General features: G+C 37.1%; 1 long non-coding RNA gene across 1 annotated transcript; it reads right to left on the minus strand.

Moving 5' to 3' along the window:
* Positions 1 to 17,611: 17,611 nt before the first annotated feature.
* On the minus strand, positions 17,612 to 18,938 carry LOC128505574 (uncharacterized). Its single transcript, XR_008355593.1, has 2 exons — positions 18,736 to 18,938; positions 17,612 to 17,898 (listed from the first exon to the last, which is right to left on the minus strand). It is a non-coding gene; the product is annotated as an uncharacterized LOC128505574 (long non-coding RNA).
* Between the last annotated feature and the right edge of the window lie 1,986 nt (positions 18,939 to 20,924).

Raw genomic sequence — 20,924 nt, forward strand, 5'->3', positions numbered from 1 at the left:
GTGTTTTGGTGTTAGTGTCGTAACTTAAATTTTTATTTTTAGAGTGGTGGACTAGCATCACAGAAGGTAAACTGAAACAACCTCAAATTTAATGACACAAACAATGTAATTCCAGGAAAAGAATCTGTTGTGATTTAATTTAATTAAGTTGAATTATATGTATTGTGGACCTGTCTTGTCTAAACAATGAACAATATCATACTCAATTCCCTAATTTTCCTTTGATTTCTTTAAAGCTAATTTGCAACAATGACAGTTGTTAAAAGCACTATATAAATAAAATTTTATTGAATTACTAAATATTTTTTATTTATATAATGTATGTATAATCTATATGTAACGACGCGGGTCTCACGAGGGGCAGAACCGTGTGCAAATACTCCGCACTACTAAGCTGCACCCGCGAGTTCTGAACAGGCAGATGCGCGGCCACGTAGACACGCAGTTGCCAGGCAACGCCGTTGAAGAGGCAATAAGCCTGAATACGTCGCACCTGACGGCGCGTCTATTTAAGGTCCTGATACTGGCGCACTTCGTGTGATCATTTAGGTAGCACCGGTAAGGTATCAGGGCCAAAGACAAGACAAAGAAATATGCGCAGAAAGTTCAGTGAGAGAAAGAGGCAAAGACCCAGTCCCACTCTCTGTCTCCCTAAGACACCAGCGAGAGAGAAAGTGAGAGAGAACCACAAGCATCAGTTTAGCATGCGTTCTCAGGTTAAGTTCAAAAGTGTAAACAAGAACACGAAAATCTCTCTCTTATAAATCCTCATTAAGTATATAGACCCCGAGAGGATCTTAAGTTTTTATTTTTAGTTACCAATGCCCCATCCGTTCTCACGCAGACGGCGGAGCTCTGTTTATGTTGTGTTTTCAGTTTTCTTTCGTTTCCTTTTGAGTTCATTCATTAATAACCCCACACTATCTCCAAACCAAAAGGTCTTCCCGCGCGTATCATAAGCACTCTCTCAACATCCTGCTTAGTTGATCCCCTGAAAGCCCTGCGTTAGGGTTACCGCACCACATAACACTATACTTCTAAAATGCAAATGTGTATATAAGTACTTAAGTAATAACAGTAGACATGGAGAACATTCGATGTAGATCAGTACGTTTCCAGAGAATGAAGTTTGACATTCTCCATGACCTGGCTGGTGTTAAAATATGGCATTTGTTTACTATGCTAAAAGAGCAATCCTTCTTTCTGATGGTACAATATTAAGAAGATATAAAAGAATAAAAAGGCTTAGTAACATTGTGAGTAATCATTAGGAGGCAGTCTTTATGATAACGTTGTGGTTGTCTGGTGAGCATGATTAGAACTCCAGGGAAACCAGAACTCCAGGGAAAGTGGGTTTGAATTATGTGAGTGACTTTCTATAACTTGAGCCGGATTTAAAAAAATTAAGGTATAGAAGCGTTGTGTTGTCCGGCTGGATATCGGCAGGTGGGGTTTGGGATGGGAGCAGATAAAGATATGAGCTACTCAGCATTTGTATTCTGCACATTTCAAATGACTTAATTTTTTTACTAATAATTATTACTGACAAAGCCTCACAATGTCACCTACTGGTGCCTTTGCCTGGTAAAAAACAATAAAAATGACTCATAACTAAAAACAAAACTTGGGAAACTTAAGCAGTTGTGTTTCCACTAGTTCTGATGATTTTCAGTGAGTGGCTCTCTTTCAGGTGTGCATTTGAAAAAATGCTTTTATAGCTCTGTTTGTCCTTCATAACTGTGTACAGGCTTGTAAAGGTAAGGATTGTCAGAAAGAAATAGAGGGAATAAAGCATCAAAAAGTTGGATTGTTTTAATTGATTGCTCAAAGGTCAAAAAGGTCAAGGGTCATGATAATTAATAAATGCTGTATGCTGACAAGTCTAGGTCAAAGGCCATTGTAATTTGTAAAAAATGCTTACAAGTAATTAAAAAAGTAATTAAGAAACATGCTTACAAGTAAAGTAAAGTTGGCTCAGCTACGAAAGCAGACATCAGAAGACTTCAAAGGACGGTTCGGACTGCGGAAAGAAATATTGGCACTCCCCTGCCCACGCTGCAAGAACTGTATACATCCAGACTGAGGAAAAGGGCTTAGAATATCACTTTGGACCCCTCACACCCAAGGCACCTTCTATTTGAACTTTTGCCGTCGGGTCGACGCTATAGAGCACCAAAAACTAGGACAGTCAGGCACAAAAACTGTTTTTTCCCCAGGCAATCTACCTCATGAACAGTTTATCATCATTTCAACTGTCAATAAATATATGTGCAATATTGTGTACAGTACCACAGTGCAATATACTGTATAATACCACAGATTTCAGATATTTACATTATTTAATTTATTATTATTTACCTATTTAAAAGTATCCCACACCCCACTCCATTTGATGTCAACCTTTTTTTTTTGTGTAGTGCTGTTATGTCTTGTCATTTGTTTTTTGTTCTGAAAGCTCTGTCACTAAAGCAAATTCCACTTATTGCAAGCGTACTTGGCAATAAAACTCTTTCTGATTCTGATAAGAAACATGCTGACAAGTAATTCGGAAACATGCTGACAAATAATTGATAAATTTGCTGACAAATCTAGGTCAGCGTATTTACAAATGACTAATTATAATCAGTCATCATTAATTATAAAAATGTTGACATTTTTCCAAACAGAGGTGTATAATTAAAGATGGTAATGATAAATGATTCCATGTGTCCTTGATGCACACACACATCCACGTTTTATTCACCCACCCTGGCCAGACCAAAGAAGGTTATTAGGACCTGGTCACATCCACTGGAGCAGCGCTACTAAGACCGTATCTTTTGATCAGTGTGGTTGGAAAAAGTTTTGTAACTGTGCAAGGACTTTGACTACATTGTTCAAATGGGGTTTTTTTTATCAGAGGCCTACACGCGAAAAATGGAATAACAGTACATCTCCGCAACAGATACATTGCATCAAAGCCACAATTTTCTAAAACTAGACGATGCTTTCTGATCGGAAACCCCAACCTCCGCACCCCTCCCTAAAAACTCCACCCTAACGTTGTATAAATAAGACTGTGTACATAATCCGAGTTAAACCTTTTGAGCATCAGCAAACAATATGGCTCAGGAATTCAGACATTATTTTTACACCCCAATCATTACCTACAATGACTTGACTGGTTTGGGTTCAAAAGATGAGGAAAACATGGGTGAAACCCTAGGAAAAAGAAATCTGACCTATCTGTCTTCGAGCGATGAAGCTGACGGGTGCATATCCAACACCATTTTAGCCATCATCTGTGGTGTCTAATTCAAATTTTATTTGTCATCATACACAGTCATACACAGTACGATATGCAGTGAAATGCTTAGACAACTGCTCGTGACCTAAGAATAAAAAAATAGGAAAAGGAATAGGAAATAAATGTGAAAATTAAAATAAAGCGTAAGTTTAACTAGGGAAGAATAAAATAAAAATATACAAATAAAAGTTAAAAAGAAAATAACTGTACACACAAATACACAATATAGAAAATATATGGAGAATATATGAAAAAATGTAAAACAATAATAGCAGCCGAATAAATGGTGATAAAAGAATAGTAATGTCCATGGTTGTGCAATCCACATATTAAAATATATTAAAAGTGACTTATGGTGTGACAGGGGAGCTGTTGGACAGAGTTATTGATCAAGATCTGAAAGACAACTGCCACGTATGTGCAACTGATCACCCGAGTCAACTCCAGCACGTGTGTTTGTTTGATCCTGACGACTACTATCTGCACATGAATGCCTTCAGATTGCTGTAAAAATTGATTAAACCGTGGTTAAATACCCTTTAGCAAGAGCTCTGAAACTGTGCGTAATCAACCTCATGCCATCTCTGAAAAATTTTTTGGGCATTGCTAAAGCTGCTGTGTGCGATTAGCGAGATGAGGTCAACATCAAAACTGTGCTGAGGAAGCTCAAAGAGAAAACGAAAGAAATGTGTGGAGAACAAGTCTATGAATACATCGTGGACTTCTGGACCTTTCACTCATCTCTGGAGCCCCCTGATCAGCCATATACATGGGATACTTCAAAACGCACTACATCAATTCTTACTCTGAGAAAAATCTGAAAAAAGAATTCACCTCTGCTCTCCAACAAATCATTGAACTGAGAGTTGGCGACCCTAGTATTTTTTCTAATCAACTTCCTGTTGATTAAGACGCGGAAAGGTTCATGAGCAATGTACGAGATTTTACAGAAAATCTGGACTCTTTGTGTAATCTAAATAATGAATATCCTTTCCACACTTATGTTCACCGAGTCTTATCTGCTATGTTTGCTAAACCCTTTGACTGCAAAACTAGTCATGCATTATGTATCATAACCTACAGTATTAAACAGATGTGTGTTTTTTGTAAATTACTTAAAGGAAAATGTTGGTGTTTTAATATTTTTAATTATCCGTTTAAATCTCCCTTACAGTATGTTGTCTGAGAATAAATGCATAGTCTACACTGATGTTTGGTCATTCTTGTCCCGATACCCCAAAATGACTGAGCATTTGTTGAATATATATTATACATGTCAGACCCAGGGTCGTACAGTGGTATTGAAAGTATGCAAAGAGCTATTATTGAGAAAATAGGTACGAGTTAACGATTCTGGAGATAAACTAGTTAGCAAAGCAGGATGCATACACTACATAAACCAGTATCTACAAACTTTAAAAAAAAAAAAGAAAAAAAAAGAAAAAAAAAAAGGTTTTTGTAAAAAACATTTGATGGACATTAACAATGCAACAAAGATAGATGGGTAACATAATACAATGCAACAAACATACTTCTTTGGCAGTGATTTAAAAACACGTTGGGGGGCAAAGAGTTTTTCTTTTTGAGGAAACGAGACTGGGGGAGTACGGATCTTTAGATCTTATGTCTGATATTTTGTGTGGAACATCCCAGTTACAGTATGTATTGTTAAAAAGGCATGTTTAGGCTCGCTACAGTGTGTAACAATTCCTTCCAACCTAAAGGTCTCAGATCTTCAGATACTTTATAAGGGGCAGTGAGATTCTTTAGCAGATCAACCATGTGATGTGTAGAGTTTAGCCTTCTCGTATTTATTCAGATCGGACCTTAATAAAATATGACCAATTGCCTCATCAAAAAAAGTTTTCAACAGTCTTTCTTAAGCACTCTTTTTCCGTGGTGGTGTTTAAGTTCATCAAGCTGATGTTGAGGGACTAAATACAGTTTCTCGGCAGTCTCCATGTTAATTGTTACGAGATGAAATTAAGCTGGTTATAAAAGGAACGTCTACACTGAGCAGCGGAAAAAAAACCTTGATTGATTAATAACTTTTCTTTGTTTTTATAGATGCCATTTTATCAGCAAAAAGTTTGATAAAAACGTTCCTTCTGAGCACGTTTAAGGCTAGTCTCTAAATGAGATCTATGGGTGCATCGCGTAATATATACTTTCTTTGCTGTGGTGTAGATCTGTGTAATGTTTTCAACAATGGCAGGAAATCCTTCAATCAATTAGACATCGTTCTTATTACTTTAAAGTTTTTTTCTTCTTGGGAACGTAAACAACTGGTTTTTCTTGTGGAAACACCCCTAATTGGAGACCTAGTTCTTCTGGCGTTCCTGCTTTTAGACCAACCAATTAATAATCATATGGTCTAGTGGTGGCATCTTGAAAAATTTCTAAAAAATACTTGTTAATCGGACAAATCTAAGGAGCCAGTATGCAGATTTCAGATTGATCATTTAAAAATTGGTATAATTTAGTGTAATACCTTTTTAGCTTTCATCGTTGTTTTTTCCTTTTAGTTTTGTAACCGCAGGTTTTAGGTCCGGGATTTACGAACTCTAAAATTTGATCACCGTTGTCTAGCTCGCTGGTAAGTCCTCCTAAATAATCACTTAAAGGAGGCATCCAATCACCTTTTTTACTTTTAAAAATTATGCTGTCTGTGTACAAACAACATTGATTTAATCGGTCCATCAAATTATACAGTTCAAGTCCAGCATATTCTGTAGGGGAAAATACCAATAAATATGTTAGCATTTCTGGGTTTAATCATTCTATCATCAGCATAATGCAACTGTGTGAGTGCAACTTCATCGCTCAAAAAGGAGAAATGGCTAACATTTGTACATATCAGAGAACATGAAATGTAAAAACTAAGTTGGATCACTAATCAGAGATGTTTGATCTGTCTGGTTTTTGACACCCCACATCTTACCCCACAATGAATTAAGTGCGAGTTTAGCCACTGATCTTTTGGCAGGATTATCATATGAGTAAGGAGTTAAAATCAAAACAATTGTTTTTCTCACCTGGGTTAGCTATGTAATATAAATGTAACACATTCGTTAGACCACCATAAAGGGCATCACAAGGGTTTATGTGCTCCAGAAAGTCTAACTCTTTTAGAAAGTGTTTCTTCATTTCACTTCACTCATATTGTTAACATGTAAATTGAGGGATTCGTGCAAATTCTTGTTTTTTTTTCCCAATGATTTTTAATAGGCATCTCCAAAGCTAACCTTAGAAGAGCTTAAAGGATGTGGTCATTGAGGGAAAACACTTCACAACCATGATAAAAACAACCAAGAAACTCAAAAGCCTTTCGCGTCTGACCTACTTCACAATAACAATCGACAAAATATTGACCAAACCTAGTTTGAAAACTAGTTAGTTGAACCCACATTCAACACATGCTGAATGGGTAGATTTTGTGTGACCTGAAATGTATTCGAGCCAGTGAATGGAGGGTGTTAAGAAAGATTTCTGCCTGTTGATGTAATTGTCTAGCAGTGGACTAGCAAGAGTTTTTTCAGGAAGAAACATGGTTCTAAAGATTTTCATGCAAACAGAAGCAATAGTTATACATTTAAAGGGGTCGACCTTTGTACTCTGGAGTATCTAATTTCTGATAGCTAAACACCCCTTTCTCAAAATGTCAACATCATTGATGCAGTATTCTGCCATCTCTTTCTTAAAATCAAAGACTTTGTCAGATACTGTTGCATACCACGTGAAAAACTTGGCTTTTGTCTTCAGGCATCATACTATCCACCCCATAAAACTTTGGTTCAGGATAGGGGCCTATGTAGGCCTATGTGGCTTTAGGGAGGCTGCCAAGCTTCATGGGTAAGAAAGGCTATCAATGTAGGACTGACGGAACTTGGAATTGTTAAAGCAAAGAATTTTACCACCTTGCGCAACGATATCGGACGTTATTCCTTCTTTCACTAAATGATTTAACAAAAGGTAAGATTCAAACCCTCTAGTATTATGTGCTATAAAGGTATAGCCTTTGTATTCGGTACGCCGGAATGTCTTGAACTTAGCTTAGAGACACAACCGTCTCCTTTAAACACCCACTCCTCTCCATGAAAATTAATACAGAGTAAGTAATCAGCTATGAGTTTCTGTTCCTGTCTAGTCTCAAAATCATAAAATATGTAATAGCTATTCACAGCCTCCTTGTTCATCGGTTGTATATAACAGCTATGTTCAATATCTGTATCACGTTTTTCACCAGAGTTCACATGTTTTTTTTTACAGTTAAAAGGGTTCTGAGGTATTACACTATTGCAGTTACCTGTTTCACATGGACAAAATTCACCATCGCTCGACTGAAGCTTTGCTTTATGCACGTCAAAACAGAATTCTGACCCACATAGCCTTGAGCAATCTGGACATTTAATTGAGTTTTGAGCATGTTTGTAACAAATCAACATTATGGCAAACATTGCAGGTAAATTTACATCCATGTTTCCATGAATCTTTAAACCCAGAGTGACAGAAACGACAGACATAACCAGAACCCAAAAACCCTGTGATGCTTTTAACCCCGTAATAGTGGTTGTTGTTTAAAAACAAGTACAGTGTATTTTCATGCGATGTCTTGTTGGTTTGAAAGAGTAGCCAGCCTTGTTGACTGAACTATAAATGGTTAAGATTTTACAGTTTAATTGCGCCCCAAATTTTGATACATCAGCGAAGGTGACGTAGGGTTACCCGAAGACCCAGCCATCGTGCTGGGTTTGCTTAGCGATCTTTTCTAATTAAAAACAGTTTTTTTCCAGGATTCAAAAGTTGTGTAATACATAAAGCAAAGCACATGTCTTTATTGGAGAATATGTATAGAGGTCTAATTTTTTAAACATTGAACTAAACATTAAGCCTATTTTTCTTATAGCTGTACCACAGCAAGGTGGTCATACTATTTGGATCACTAATTTGAGTGTATGGCCGTTTTTTCTTCGAATGGCCTTTTATTCAAGAATACAGTAGTAAAAGACTGTAAATCAATGGACCCATTGACTAATTGAATGCGCGATGACAAATTGAGCGCATCACCTCTAATTTCAACAAACACCATCTTTGGGTGAAATCATTTCATTTGCCACATCAGACTGTTTAAAATCTCTAAACATAATTATTAAAATCAGCAAAGCTGTTGACATTAGCAATCGAGAAAAAAAATTCACTCTTCTTCTAATCTCAGTGTTATTGAATCGATCACGATTAATTTTTCCTAATATTAGGATCTACCCCGTTACCGAATAGTACATTTTTAACATTAGGAGATGGTGCATTCTCCTCATTGATTTGATTTGAGGGTTTGACATTTCAGTTTTGATTATTAGTTACAGTTAGATTATTAGTTTCGCGAAACATTGAATGATGGATCATTAGACTGTATTAGACTATGATTAGGATGATGAAACAAATCTGAAGGAGGTAATGACCTACTGTATGTTGAGCTGTTTCTGAAGTTAAGAGGATATTGATGTTTTGTTCAGTAGTTATGGTCAGACTTACATTCAACTGATTTACCGCATTCAATAGTGCTGGATTTAACTCCTACAGAATCACCTTGTTGATTTAAACTATTTTGCAACCCTAACAGACTATGATTTACTTTGTGGAATATGTCATGTGTTGGTGTCTGTGTTTATTACATTTTGACAGGAATTTTGGCTGAAATTTTTATTTTGAATATTGATCAGGTCTGAACTTTTTAGATTTTCATTTAATTGATTTACTGCATCTAATGAAACCAGATTTAAATGAGTGGGGTGGTAAAAATCAAATATATAATCACTGATTTTGTTCATAGAATTTTGTGTTGAGTCACAGATGCAGTTGTTACGCTGTCCTTTAGCTAGGGGTCTAAATAACAAGCTGGTGCGGCAGTCTTAAATTTTCGTTTAGTTGGTTGATTGCATCAGTTAAATACGGTTTGACTGATGTGCACAATTCACGATGTAACAGACGATTTGAAAAAGATGAGTTTTCACTAAAGCAGAAATCATGAGGTGATTATTTTACACACACCACAATGGACAATGATCATGCTCTCAAACACTTCAAGTGTAACACTGCACACAATGAGGAGAAACCATGGCTTACTTGATGAAAAAGAAATCAAAGAAGAAAGAAAAAAAAAAAAATCTATAAAATCAACCATACATTCAAAGTGGGGCATTAAAACATACACAAAACAACAAACACACTATAAAATTACCAATAACCCCTTTAAGTTATACACACATTAAACCAGTTTCAAAAACCATGTTTAAAAAAACGCACTTACCTGCCGCCGCTACAAACACGGACAACAAAAGGGAAACCATGCGTGACGCAACCCAGGCAACAGCCAATCCACCTTTTAAATAGGGAGCTGCCTTGCTCTGATTGGTGAACACTGCTGTCACTCACCTGAACCCAATACATATGCATGAAAAACATGTTAACGTTTACATGTTAAGTTCTTACCTGCTGAGAAGTCCATGATCTCTTTTGGATAAAGAAGCAATGTCACCACTGATGGAGTTCCAAAGCTGTAATATCACTTGGCAGACTTCCAGAATGTCAAACTTTTCTAAGTTCTTGCTTTTATAGTGTGTCTGGGGTATGTGTCTGCAGGAAGGCGTCAAGGGTCAGATGGATGGCCTGACCATACCTTTTAAACATCTAAACGTTAACATATACTGTAAATGTTGGAATAGTGGGCATGTGGTCTGGGGGTTTATGCAGTTGACGGTATGTGGTCGTTTGGAGGACGTATGGAGTTTCGTGGCTCAGTGTTGAAAGATCAACAAAATTTTATCCGTTTCTTTGTTTTTTACCACATTGTCACATAATTCGTCGATTTGATTAAAGTAGCATTGCAGAATGTACCAACGGGTTCTGTCATACCTCACTTCACAATTCTCTTTTGTTATTATATGCACAGTCATCGACAGTGGAAGCAGAAAAGTGCATTAGAACCTGGTCCTTGGAGAAAATTGTGGCTTTGATGCAATATATCTGTTGCAGAGATGTACTGTTCTTCCATTTTTGCGTGTAGGCATCTTATGAAAAGTAAGGCCTATACAACTTTAGGAGAAGCACTTATGGAATGAATACGATAAGATGACAGAGTACAGGTTGAGCATTACAATTAACAGGAAGATGCCGGCGCGGCAGTAGCACGCAGCGGCCACTCCGGAACCAAAATGGTGCTATGTTGTTTAAGTTTTCATCGGAAGCGGTGCACGAGGAAGCGGAAGCGCAGCAAGCAGGCAGGAGTCTGTGCTAGGCTAAAAATAAACCCTAGTCGGCCGGCTCTCCTGTCCATCATCTTATCCAACGGCTGCAGAAGTGCTTCGAGCGGCTCGTCATGAGATGCATCAAGACCCTGCTGCCCCCCTCACTGGACCCACTGCAATTTGAGTAACCGCTCAACAGATGACGCCATCTCCACTACAGTACACTCTCGCCCTCACACACTTAGACAATAAGGACACATACGTTCGAATACTGTACATAGATTTCAGCTGAGCATTTAACACTATAATCCCCCAACAACTGATCGGGAAGCTTAGCATGTTGAGCCTGAACACTATGGACTGCTAATGGACTGGTGTAAAGACAACCTGTCTCTAAATGTTAACAAGACAAAGAAGATGATTGTTGACTTTAGGAGGACACGAGGCGACCATTCTTCACCTGGAGAAGGACCTCAGCTGGTCCCTCAACACCAGCTCCCTACACAAGAAAGCCCAACAGCGTCTCTTCTTTCTGAGAAGACTGAGGAAGGCCCAGCTTCCACCGCCGATCCTGACCACCTTCTACAGAGGAACTATCGAAAGCATCCTGAGCGGCTGCATCACTGTCTGGTTTGGTAATTGTGCCATATCGGACGGCAAGAACCTACAGCGGATGGTGAGGACAGCAGAGAAGATCATCGGGGTCTCTCTCCCCTCTATTGAAGACATCTATACCACACGCTGCATCCGCAAAGCCACCAGCATTGTGAATGATCGGACACACCCCTCTCACACACACTTTACACTGCTGCCATCTGGAACAAGGTACCGAAGCATTCGGGCACACACATCCAGACTGTGCAACAGCTTTTTTCCACAAGCCATCCGTGTTCTCAACAAAAAAGGACAGGACTGATACATACACACACACATTTGTGGGTAATGCAGTCCAAAGCATTGCCCACACTGGACTACACTCCCGTGGCTATACCCCACGTGTGTTGTGAAGACACGCCCCACAGAACTGGGGGGCGGGCTCAGCAGAGATCATAAGCATTTAAAGGAACATGCACTGAAATAGGTTGCTGAGAACAGAGCTAGTTTTTACCAGTTAAAAGTAGTCTTTTTTTACACAACCATTTAGAATTTTTAATTAAATATATTACAAACTTTTCATTAGGACCCTAAAGATCATTAACATTTAATGAAAATTGTGTCTGGATGACCCCTTTAAATTAACTCAAATACGTCAATGCAAGTAGTATTGTTTGTGGGCTTAATTAATTATACTTCTTTAGGGTTAGCTTAGCCCAGCTTTTCATCTATTCAAAAAGGTATGTTGTCTCCCATAGATGTAGTATGTTAAAGTGACTTGTTTTTCTATAAAAACAGGTTGGCCTAATAGTACTCAATTAAAATACGACAATTAAAACACACAAACACTGCTTAAAAAACTTTATTCGTCTCGAAGAGTGATTCGTTCGTTTACCACTGGGCGCGCATGAGCAAAACATCGCAAAACCTCAGAAAATAAAAATGAGTAGTTACCCTTGCGTCCTCTAGTCCAAACTCTGACTAGAAGACTCATGAGGAGAACCGCACCGTTCTGTTTCCTGTGTAATGCACTGCATAGTGTCTATGGGAGTCACGTGACAAAAGAACGAGTGATTCGACTAAAAGATATGATAGGTGGGCTGCTAATATGTTTTATTATAATATGTCCTTAGCTGCATAGTAATATTTTTATTACTGAAATGAAAGACAAAGATGATCAATTGTACAGAATATGATAAAAAGTAAAATATTGTAGCATTTTTCACTGCTAAGAAGGCACTTGGAGAGATGAGTGAGCTTCCTTGCTGCCCAATGCAAATGGCTGGGAGTAATTTATTTTGCAACAGCACGAAACAGCTTAAACAGCACATCCAACATCCTTAAAAACACTCATCTAACACACACACACAACCTGGCCGAAGCCACTAACCCAAACATCTTTCCCCAACAGAGTAAACACATAACAATCCCTCCCGCAAAGCATGATGGTTGCTAATCGAAACTCCGCCCACACCACGCCACACTGCCCCCACCCGAGATGGGAAACGGGCCAAGAATGTCCACGCCCATACACTCCATAGGTGCCCCCAAGTCTTGCAGGGGTGCTCGCGAGCGCTGGCTAGGGCCCTCCTTTGCCGTGCTGACGTCGCATCTGTGCACAGAGTTGCTATCAGTATGACAGCCCAGCAAGTAGAAGTGAGCGCTGATCCCAGCCGGGAAAGCCACCAATGGATGTCCATGAGAGACTCCCGCCTGTGGCCGCGCTTCCCAGAGAGCTGGGAGGGGCCGGTCTAGGCTCATGTTTAGCGGGAGAGGTTGCCGTCACTGGGATAACACTGCTACCTCTGCGTGCTCCAAAGCTGCCACTCTGCCTGCCACCAGCGCTTACCAGCCTGTGCCCACATGCCAGCGGGGCACTGCCAACCATACCAGCACGTGCATCATCATCACAAGCTTTCCTTCCCTTTCTTTCCATCCTTTCTCTTTTAACCCTTTTTCCTCCCCCATTTTTCTAAATAAATTACCCTTTTCCCCATAAGTCCTCGCCTTGTGTCTGTGTTTCATGGTGTCGCCCGTGCACTTGGGGTCAAACCCGTTACAGATAAACAGCAATGGGCTGTTTGGCAATAAAAAGTTGGTCCAGCAATACAGTATTAAAAAAATAATATTTGTTATTTTTTAGCGTATAAGATAAACTGGAATCAATCCATCCTAATGCCTCTGGATTGTACCTTTATATATACCTGATCTTCCTGTCTCCTTACCATTTCGGGTTTAGTCCTTTAATTTTACTTATTTGGGTGTAAAAATCTTTTCTTCTTTTAGTCAAATCTGTAAACATAACTTTAATGATATTTTACAAAAAAATAAGAAAGGACTAAGAGGTGGTCTTCGTTACAGATCTCTCTCTGTAGTAGGATATCGATATTAAAAAAAATTATATTTTCTCACACATACACACTTCCAAATATTTTCTTTTCTTTTCTTTTCTAAAAAAAAAAAAAAAAATCTTTAATTTTTTTTGTGAAGCTGCTTTGGGACAATGACCATTGTTAAAAGCGCTATATAAATAAATAAAATTGAAATTGAAATATTTTTCATCGACTTAATTTATTGTTCTCTGTTATACCGCTATCCCCTTTTACCACAGTTTTTTTTAAATATTGATGTTATGTATCTTTAAGTTATGTACAAACTTTATATGGAATGGTAAAAGACCTAAAATATGCCTATCAACACTACAATACCCCAAACTTTCTGGCGGTCTAGCTATTTCTAATTTTAAGTTGTACTTTTGGTCTTTTCAATTAAGATCTTTGAAGACGTGGCTTGAACCTTCTTCTAAAACATCTTGGTGCGCTATTAAACAAAAATTGGTTTATCCCTATACTGTAGATTACAAGACCTACCATTTGCTGCCATCACACACAGAAGCTCAACGCTTCGTTTTGGACCCATCATAACTTGCTCTCTTGAAGTCTGGAAACAGTTGTGCAAATTGATTCTTTCCTCTATGGCACAACAAATACCTCTTGACAGCCTCTAACCCATTTGTTTCATCTTCCTGGTCAGTTAAAAATGTTCACGTTCTAAAGGACATTTTTAACTCTCGAAGGGTTACGTTCTTTTCAGGATCTTTGTCACTGTTTTTCAATCCCCAGAAATTTCTATTTCTTATATCTTAGGTTGCGTTCTGCACTTACAGAGCATATGGTGTTCCCTGGAAAGCTCAGTTAGAAAACCACCCTCTGCTTTAACATCTACAAAAATCTTCAACTTATCTGTATAATTTGTTCAGCACTCATAAAGATCCTGTCATTGGTTCTCTTTTAGTCTAGTCCAGAGAGCTCTGTAGTTTCTGGTGTTGATCTTGTCTGGGAGACTGTATTTGGAATAATATTTCCACTTTATCTACAAGTCTAGCCCATTAGTTGATACACTTTAAGTTCATTTATAGATTGTATGCAACACCATGCAAAGCCTATTTGCTGAAATTGTCCAATTCTAAAACATGTAAAAAAAAATGCAATACAAGCTCTATAGGGGATTACAAACATATTTTTTTGGAGTTTTTGGCATTATGTGGTAAAAAAGAATTTCATACTTTTTAAGGTGAATGTTCCTTTATGCCCAGGTTTACTATTGCTGGTAGATGTGGATTCTAACATCATCCTTTCTTTACAACAAGACAAGAACATTAATGGCAGCTTTAGAGTAGTTTGAAAAGTTGGTTTGAAGCTGATACTCACTTGCCTGCTGTATGGCATTCCTACTTTTTAGACATTTTAATTTTGGAACGTCTTTTTTTCCCCCAATTCTGGAAGCAATGCATTTGCTTGTTTTCATAATTGAATTTCCAATAAAAAGTCATTAACAAAATTTTTTTTATCTATGTATCTATCTATCTATCTAGCATGGCTTCAACATTTTAAAAATAATAATATTGCATATTATGCATAAATGTAATCACCTTTGGATCACATTTAGCTTTAAGTATGGCACACATGCCATTGTTTAAAAACCTTATTCAATGTCACTGTCAAGAACTAACCTTAGGTGACCAGAAGACGTAGCTTTAGCGGTTAGCCATTTGTTGCGTGAATGGTAAACCCAAACGCGGAAGGACACGAGTAGGCAGGGTAATCACGCTATTTAGTTTAAGGACTTTCACAAATGGGGAGCAAGGGAAAGATACAATCTAAGTTACAGTTACAAGGTGGTAAGACTTTGCAGTGTGTTGCTGAACTTGATGAGTAGATACAGAATATTGTAATCTAGAAGGAGCTGGCAGAGGTTGCACCAGAATTTGGGTGCTTGAGACCCCTGGTGGCAGGGATGAGTAATACCTATGGAAGTATATTAGTGCCAAAATTCTTCAAAGCAAAATACAGTAGCAGGTTGAATTACATGAACTGAAAAAAAAACGTGTTGCAATAAATATGTTTGAATTTTTCTGCATTGCAATTTAATCTGAATTGAAAAAAAAATCCGTAGAGCATTTACAGTGTTTGAAATTTTTTCCACTGTAATTTATTAATTATTTAATTAATAAATTATGTAATTTATTGTTATTTGTATATTTTAAGTGAAAATGTAATTGTAACATTTAAAATTCAATGCAAAAGTATTCAAGTTACTAAATTGCAGTTCAAAAATATTTTCAAGTGTTAAAAATACAATCTTCATTATTTTTCAATCTTACAAATTCAGGTAGACCAAATTCAGGTAATAAAATTCAGGTCGCTAAAATTCAGGTCTTCACATCCGGTGATGTGTACTTAAAAGTGTGCTTCCTGCTCCCTGTGCAGTCTACTTCTCAGAAACTACTTACCGATCGGAACGCAGCACTCTTAACTAACAGGCTGGGTTGCCAGTTGCACAATAAACGTATTTATAAAATGTATAAATAAATAATTTGTGACCAAAAAATTTGTTTTTTTTATTTTATTTTAATCAGACTGACATTAAACCGTACTATCCACACTTACAAAGTTAAGTTAAAATTTTGTTGACCTGAATTTGTAAGATTGAAAAATAATGAAGATTGTATTTTTAACACTTGAAAATAGTTTTTAACTGCAATTTAGTAACTTGAAAATTTTTGCATCGAATTTTAAATGCTTGAATTGCATTTTCACTTGAAATATACAACCACAATAAATTGCAGTGGCAAAAATTTCAAACACTGTAAATGCTCTACGGATTTTTTTAAATTCAGATTAAATTGCAATGCAGAAAAATTCAAACATTTTTATTGCAACACGTTTTTTTCCGTTCATGTAATTCAACCTGCTATTTTGCTTTGAGGAATTTTGGCACTATTATACTTCCATTAATGGCACTTCAAAAGCACACTTTTTTTTGGTAGCAAAAACTGTAGTTTTAGTTTTTGCTGTTGATGAACGAGACCTGAGAGGGTGTAACAATCTCGTCAGCAGTTGATTGGCGACGGCGTGCAGCTGAAAGGCAACAACAGCTATTAGTTTATAATATTACATTACACACAGTTCAACCCATGCAGAAAATTACTGGAAACATGAATTGTTGATTATATATTGTGGACATAAAAACAAACTCACTGATACTGATACTGATAGTAAACCTCGATGAACAAAGCAGTGGCAAGTAATAAGACAAATAGGATCCCAACAACTATATAACGCACAGCCCAACCTGTAAAGACATCAGTAAAAGAACAGAGTTAAATAGCATACCTATAGTTTGCTTTCAAGCCTAACTACACGTTAAAAAAAGTTATTGCTGTCTATTTTACACTGAAACAATTCTGAAAGTTTTAACTTATTATTATAAAATTTTAATCAGTTAAATAACTACTCTTCCTCGGGGGCTTTGTGAGATAAAGCTCTGTGGCACAGGCCTCATGTTACTCATTTCACACTTCTTTTTGTCTTGCATCTGTATTGCATGTATGAAATGTGCTAATGCATATGATTTCATATTTTCCTAGCTGGTCTTGCTTGATAAAAACAGTGACCACATTAGAGAGTAGCTAAAAGGGTTACCTGAGTGTTGTGTCAGTGTGATGTTCTTGCCGAGTGTCCGGTTGTGTGAATATTTGGCTTGACACGTGACAGTTTCTTTTCCTGTCCAGTTTGGCTTACAGAGCGTCAGAGTGCTGTTCATACTGCTGGTCCCAAGATGGTGAATAAGTTGAGTTGCTCTGGTCCATGTGAAGTTCACCTGCTGTGGACTCAAACCTTCCAGAGAGCAGATCAGCTCCACACAGGAGGAATTAGTGTTGCTTATCAGCAGCAGGGTAGGAAATGGTGGAACTGCAGCAGAGGAGAACACTGAAATCAGAAAGTCATCAACATTTGACTGAAATCAGAAAGTCATCAACATTTCCTCAAGAAACTATACAATGCAGTACAGCTTTTGTAGGATAAACACACTACATTTATTGTTAGTAAAGTGAGAGACACAAAACTATTAGAAAGCAAATGTAAAGTAATAGAAGATTAGAATCATTACCTTTAAGCCTCAGAGTTAAAGATCTTTCTACTAGTGGTGGTGGTATTAATCTGGTCACCACACAGTTATAAACACCAGCATCACTGCTTACAACACCTGTTATATTCAGCCCTAAAGGTTCACTATTTAGTTTAAACCGAGGTCTGCAGTTAGGGGGGTCAGAAATTGTATTACTTTGAATATGGCCTTCACATACATTTAAATAGTTTCCATTGTTTTCATCTTTTAGCCACTTTACACTGACTTTGTGACTGTAACTGAACTGTGAAGGACACGGTAGAAAGGCAGCATCTCCACTAAACACTGTAACGTCTTCTGCACCTGCAGAGTGAAAGAGTTGATTAGTATAGTGCAAAATACTGACGTATGGAAATTTAAAAATAAACTTTTAACTGATTTATAACACAAATACAGTACCTACTTTGCAGCTATTAGGCCAGGCAATATGACTAACGATATTACTATTGTCCTAAATTATGTCATGGTGCCCTTTGTTTGAAGAAAAACAAGCACTGTTTTGTACCACGTAGGAAGTTATTGGATATTAAAAGCTCTTTGCATGTGTGTGTTAAATATTTTCTCTAAGAAACATAAATATTCTCTAAAACATCAGCAAAACTGAATAAATTAATAGCGGATCATAATGTCTTGAAGTATTAAGTTATGAAATGTGTGTACACTAATCGCTTAGCATTCCATGATATTCTGTGAAAAGGGTTTATCTTTAAATACATGAGTATAGTCGCTTATAGATGATGAAATACCAAATAACCAAAATATATAAAATACAAAATTATTGAGCAATAATCACATCTGTTTACTTTGAATCCTTATATTTAGCTATTGATTTAAATAGCAACATCATTATTTTATTTTTCTGAAATCACAAATAACACTTTAAAAAGCCTAAACATGAATGCAATAATCTATTCACTAAGTCTCTTTACGCTGGTTTAAACAGCAAGTTAAAGAGAACGAAAAACATGAATACAGATTTATTATCAACATGACTAGCATGTTATATATATTGATATATTATTTAGTATTTAGTAACACTGTCTATTAAAAGGCAACTGTTCTGAATTGAGATTTCCTTTGAGCAACTGTGCATAAAGAGACAACCACTAATAAACCAAGCTAAAAGTGAGAAAGGCTTACTGGTATTTGTAGAAGAGCAAAAGGAAAAAGTTAGAAGAAGGCACAGACGCTTCACAGATGGCATGTTTGGCATAGAGGTTTAAACCTTTGTTCTTCAGCTGCGATAGCCTAACAGGTTCTTTCACTTACCCCCCCTTCACACACACCACATCACATCAAGTCCTGTCCAAATGAAATCACACCTCTAACATCCGCATAAGTGACGAAATAACTACGCTGTCGTTTCAGTCTACCAAGACCACCTACAGAATAACATTTACACCAACAATGAAATCACACCTCTCAATTCAAATAAAAAGCAATGCCAAAACAACTCACATTAAACAATTAATCTCGTAAAGATTTACTTGCTACTGTTTTTTTCATTTGTGTATATCATGTGACACGATTTGTAAACCCAGTGACATCAGGGAAATATTTAGAAATGTCCCGCTTTCTGAAGAAAACAACACAGAAACTGGTACTTCAGAATACAGGAAGCCCAGGCCACAGCATTTCGTTACTGCATTTCGTAACATCAGATAAAAATATCAGAACCCCCCCGCTTTTTATAAAGTACTTTTGAAATGCAATACACTCACACGAAAACCAGACAACGCTGTGAATGAGACTTCTGTGGTGATCCTCAAATTTTGCGGATAGAGGTGCTACACGAAGCCACACTTTATATCCTATAGTTCTGATAGTAGACATGCGTGAAGATATCCGTGATCTTATAGCATTATAAAAAAAATTACACATATGTAAATACACTGCCTGACCAAAAAAAAGGCACCATTTCAGAAGGGTCGGATTACTGGGCTTCATCAACCATTTCAACACCTTAACAAACCTGGAAGGTAAGTGCTGAACCTTCAACTGTGTGAAAGAAATGTGCTTGGAATTAAATCATGAATGGAAAGGTAGGTAATCAACCAGAATGCCTATTACCGCCATGCTTACTGCTGCGGCAAAACGACAGCGGCCAAAATAAATCAGTTGCAATTTTAAAGTAATTCGTGAAACGACCACCAGGTGGCGCAAAGGGACATTTTCACTCGCCGCAGTTTTAAAATATAATTAAGTCATGAAAACAGTTGTAGCGAAGAAATACAATACAATATGACCTTAATTTCCACATGAGTACTTTATACAACAAACATGACAAATCTGAACCAGAGCTATTGATATGTACTGTAAAATAATGAGTCAAAAAAGAAAAAAAAAACATTGGTTAAATGTTGTTTAGACAGACGCTCAAGTTCACTAGCAGACAATTTTATTTGTACAAAGAATAAACCGTTATATAGCGTATCTCTGTATCAGTTTATTGTTATTTAAGTTTTGGGTTATTTTGGGTACTTTAAACACATTGGTGGGTTGCTCATGTTAGGTCAAATGTGATGTAGTGGATCATTTACAAATGAACATCCGGTTGGGTTATTTTGACCCAACAACTGTGCATTCATTATTCTCTTGAGATAATTCATTATTCTCTCATTTCTCCAAAGGACAGCCTGCAAAATGTCCATCCTTTAGATGTCAAAAACCCTCTATCGGTTATTAAAGATAGCATCTATTTAAGGAAATTCCCCTACTATTTCAGAGATTTGAGCTTCAGAAAATCTTCCGGCGCTCTGCGCATAAAACTGGGCCAACACAGCCTCATGCCGAAAAGAATTTCTAAACGTGTGTTATAAGAAACAGTACACGCGTGCTGTACATACGCGCTTACAGACACAAAACAAAATGTTTTACACACACACATGGTCACAGTGTTATATTATATCATACCAGTGAGAGACCCAGCAGGGGAGACGATTTTTGATTAGTATAGTGCAAAATACTTACATGACGAAATGCATATTGAACTTATAACTGATTTATAAACACAAATACCTACTCCCCAGCTACTAGGCCAGGCAATATGACAAAACGATATTACTATTGTCCTCACTACACAGGTAACCAACCTTACTGATTACATTCCATGATATACGGTGAAATGGCTTTATCTTTAAATTATTGAGTACAGAATTTAAATAGATGACTGAATACCAAATAAATATTTTTATTACTCTAAAACAGAATATGAAGTTCACTTTAATTCTATTTATTTAACTATTGATTTAAATAGCAACCTTATTATTTTATTTTTCTTAAATCACAAATAGCAAATTTTATTACTTTGAATATTCCATCCACAAAAT

This window comes from Clarias gariepinus, chromosome 17 (genome assembly GCF_024256425.1).
Source record: "Clarias gariepinus isolate MV-2021 ecotype Netherlands chromosome 17, CGAR_prim_01v2, whole genome shotgun sequence".
NCBI classification, from domain to species: Eukaryota; Metazoa; Chordata; class Actinopteri; order Siluriformes; family Clariidae; genus Clarias; species Clarias gariepinus.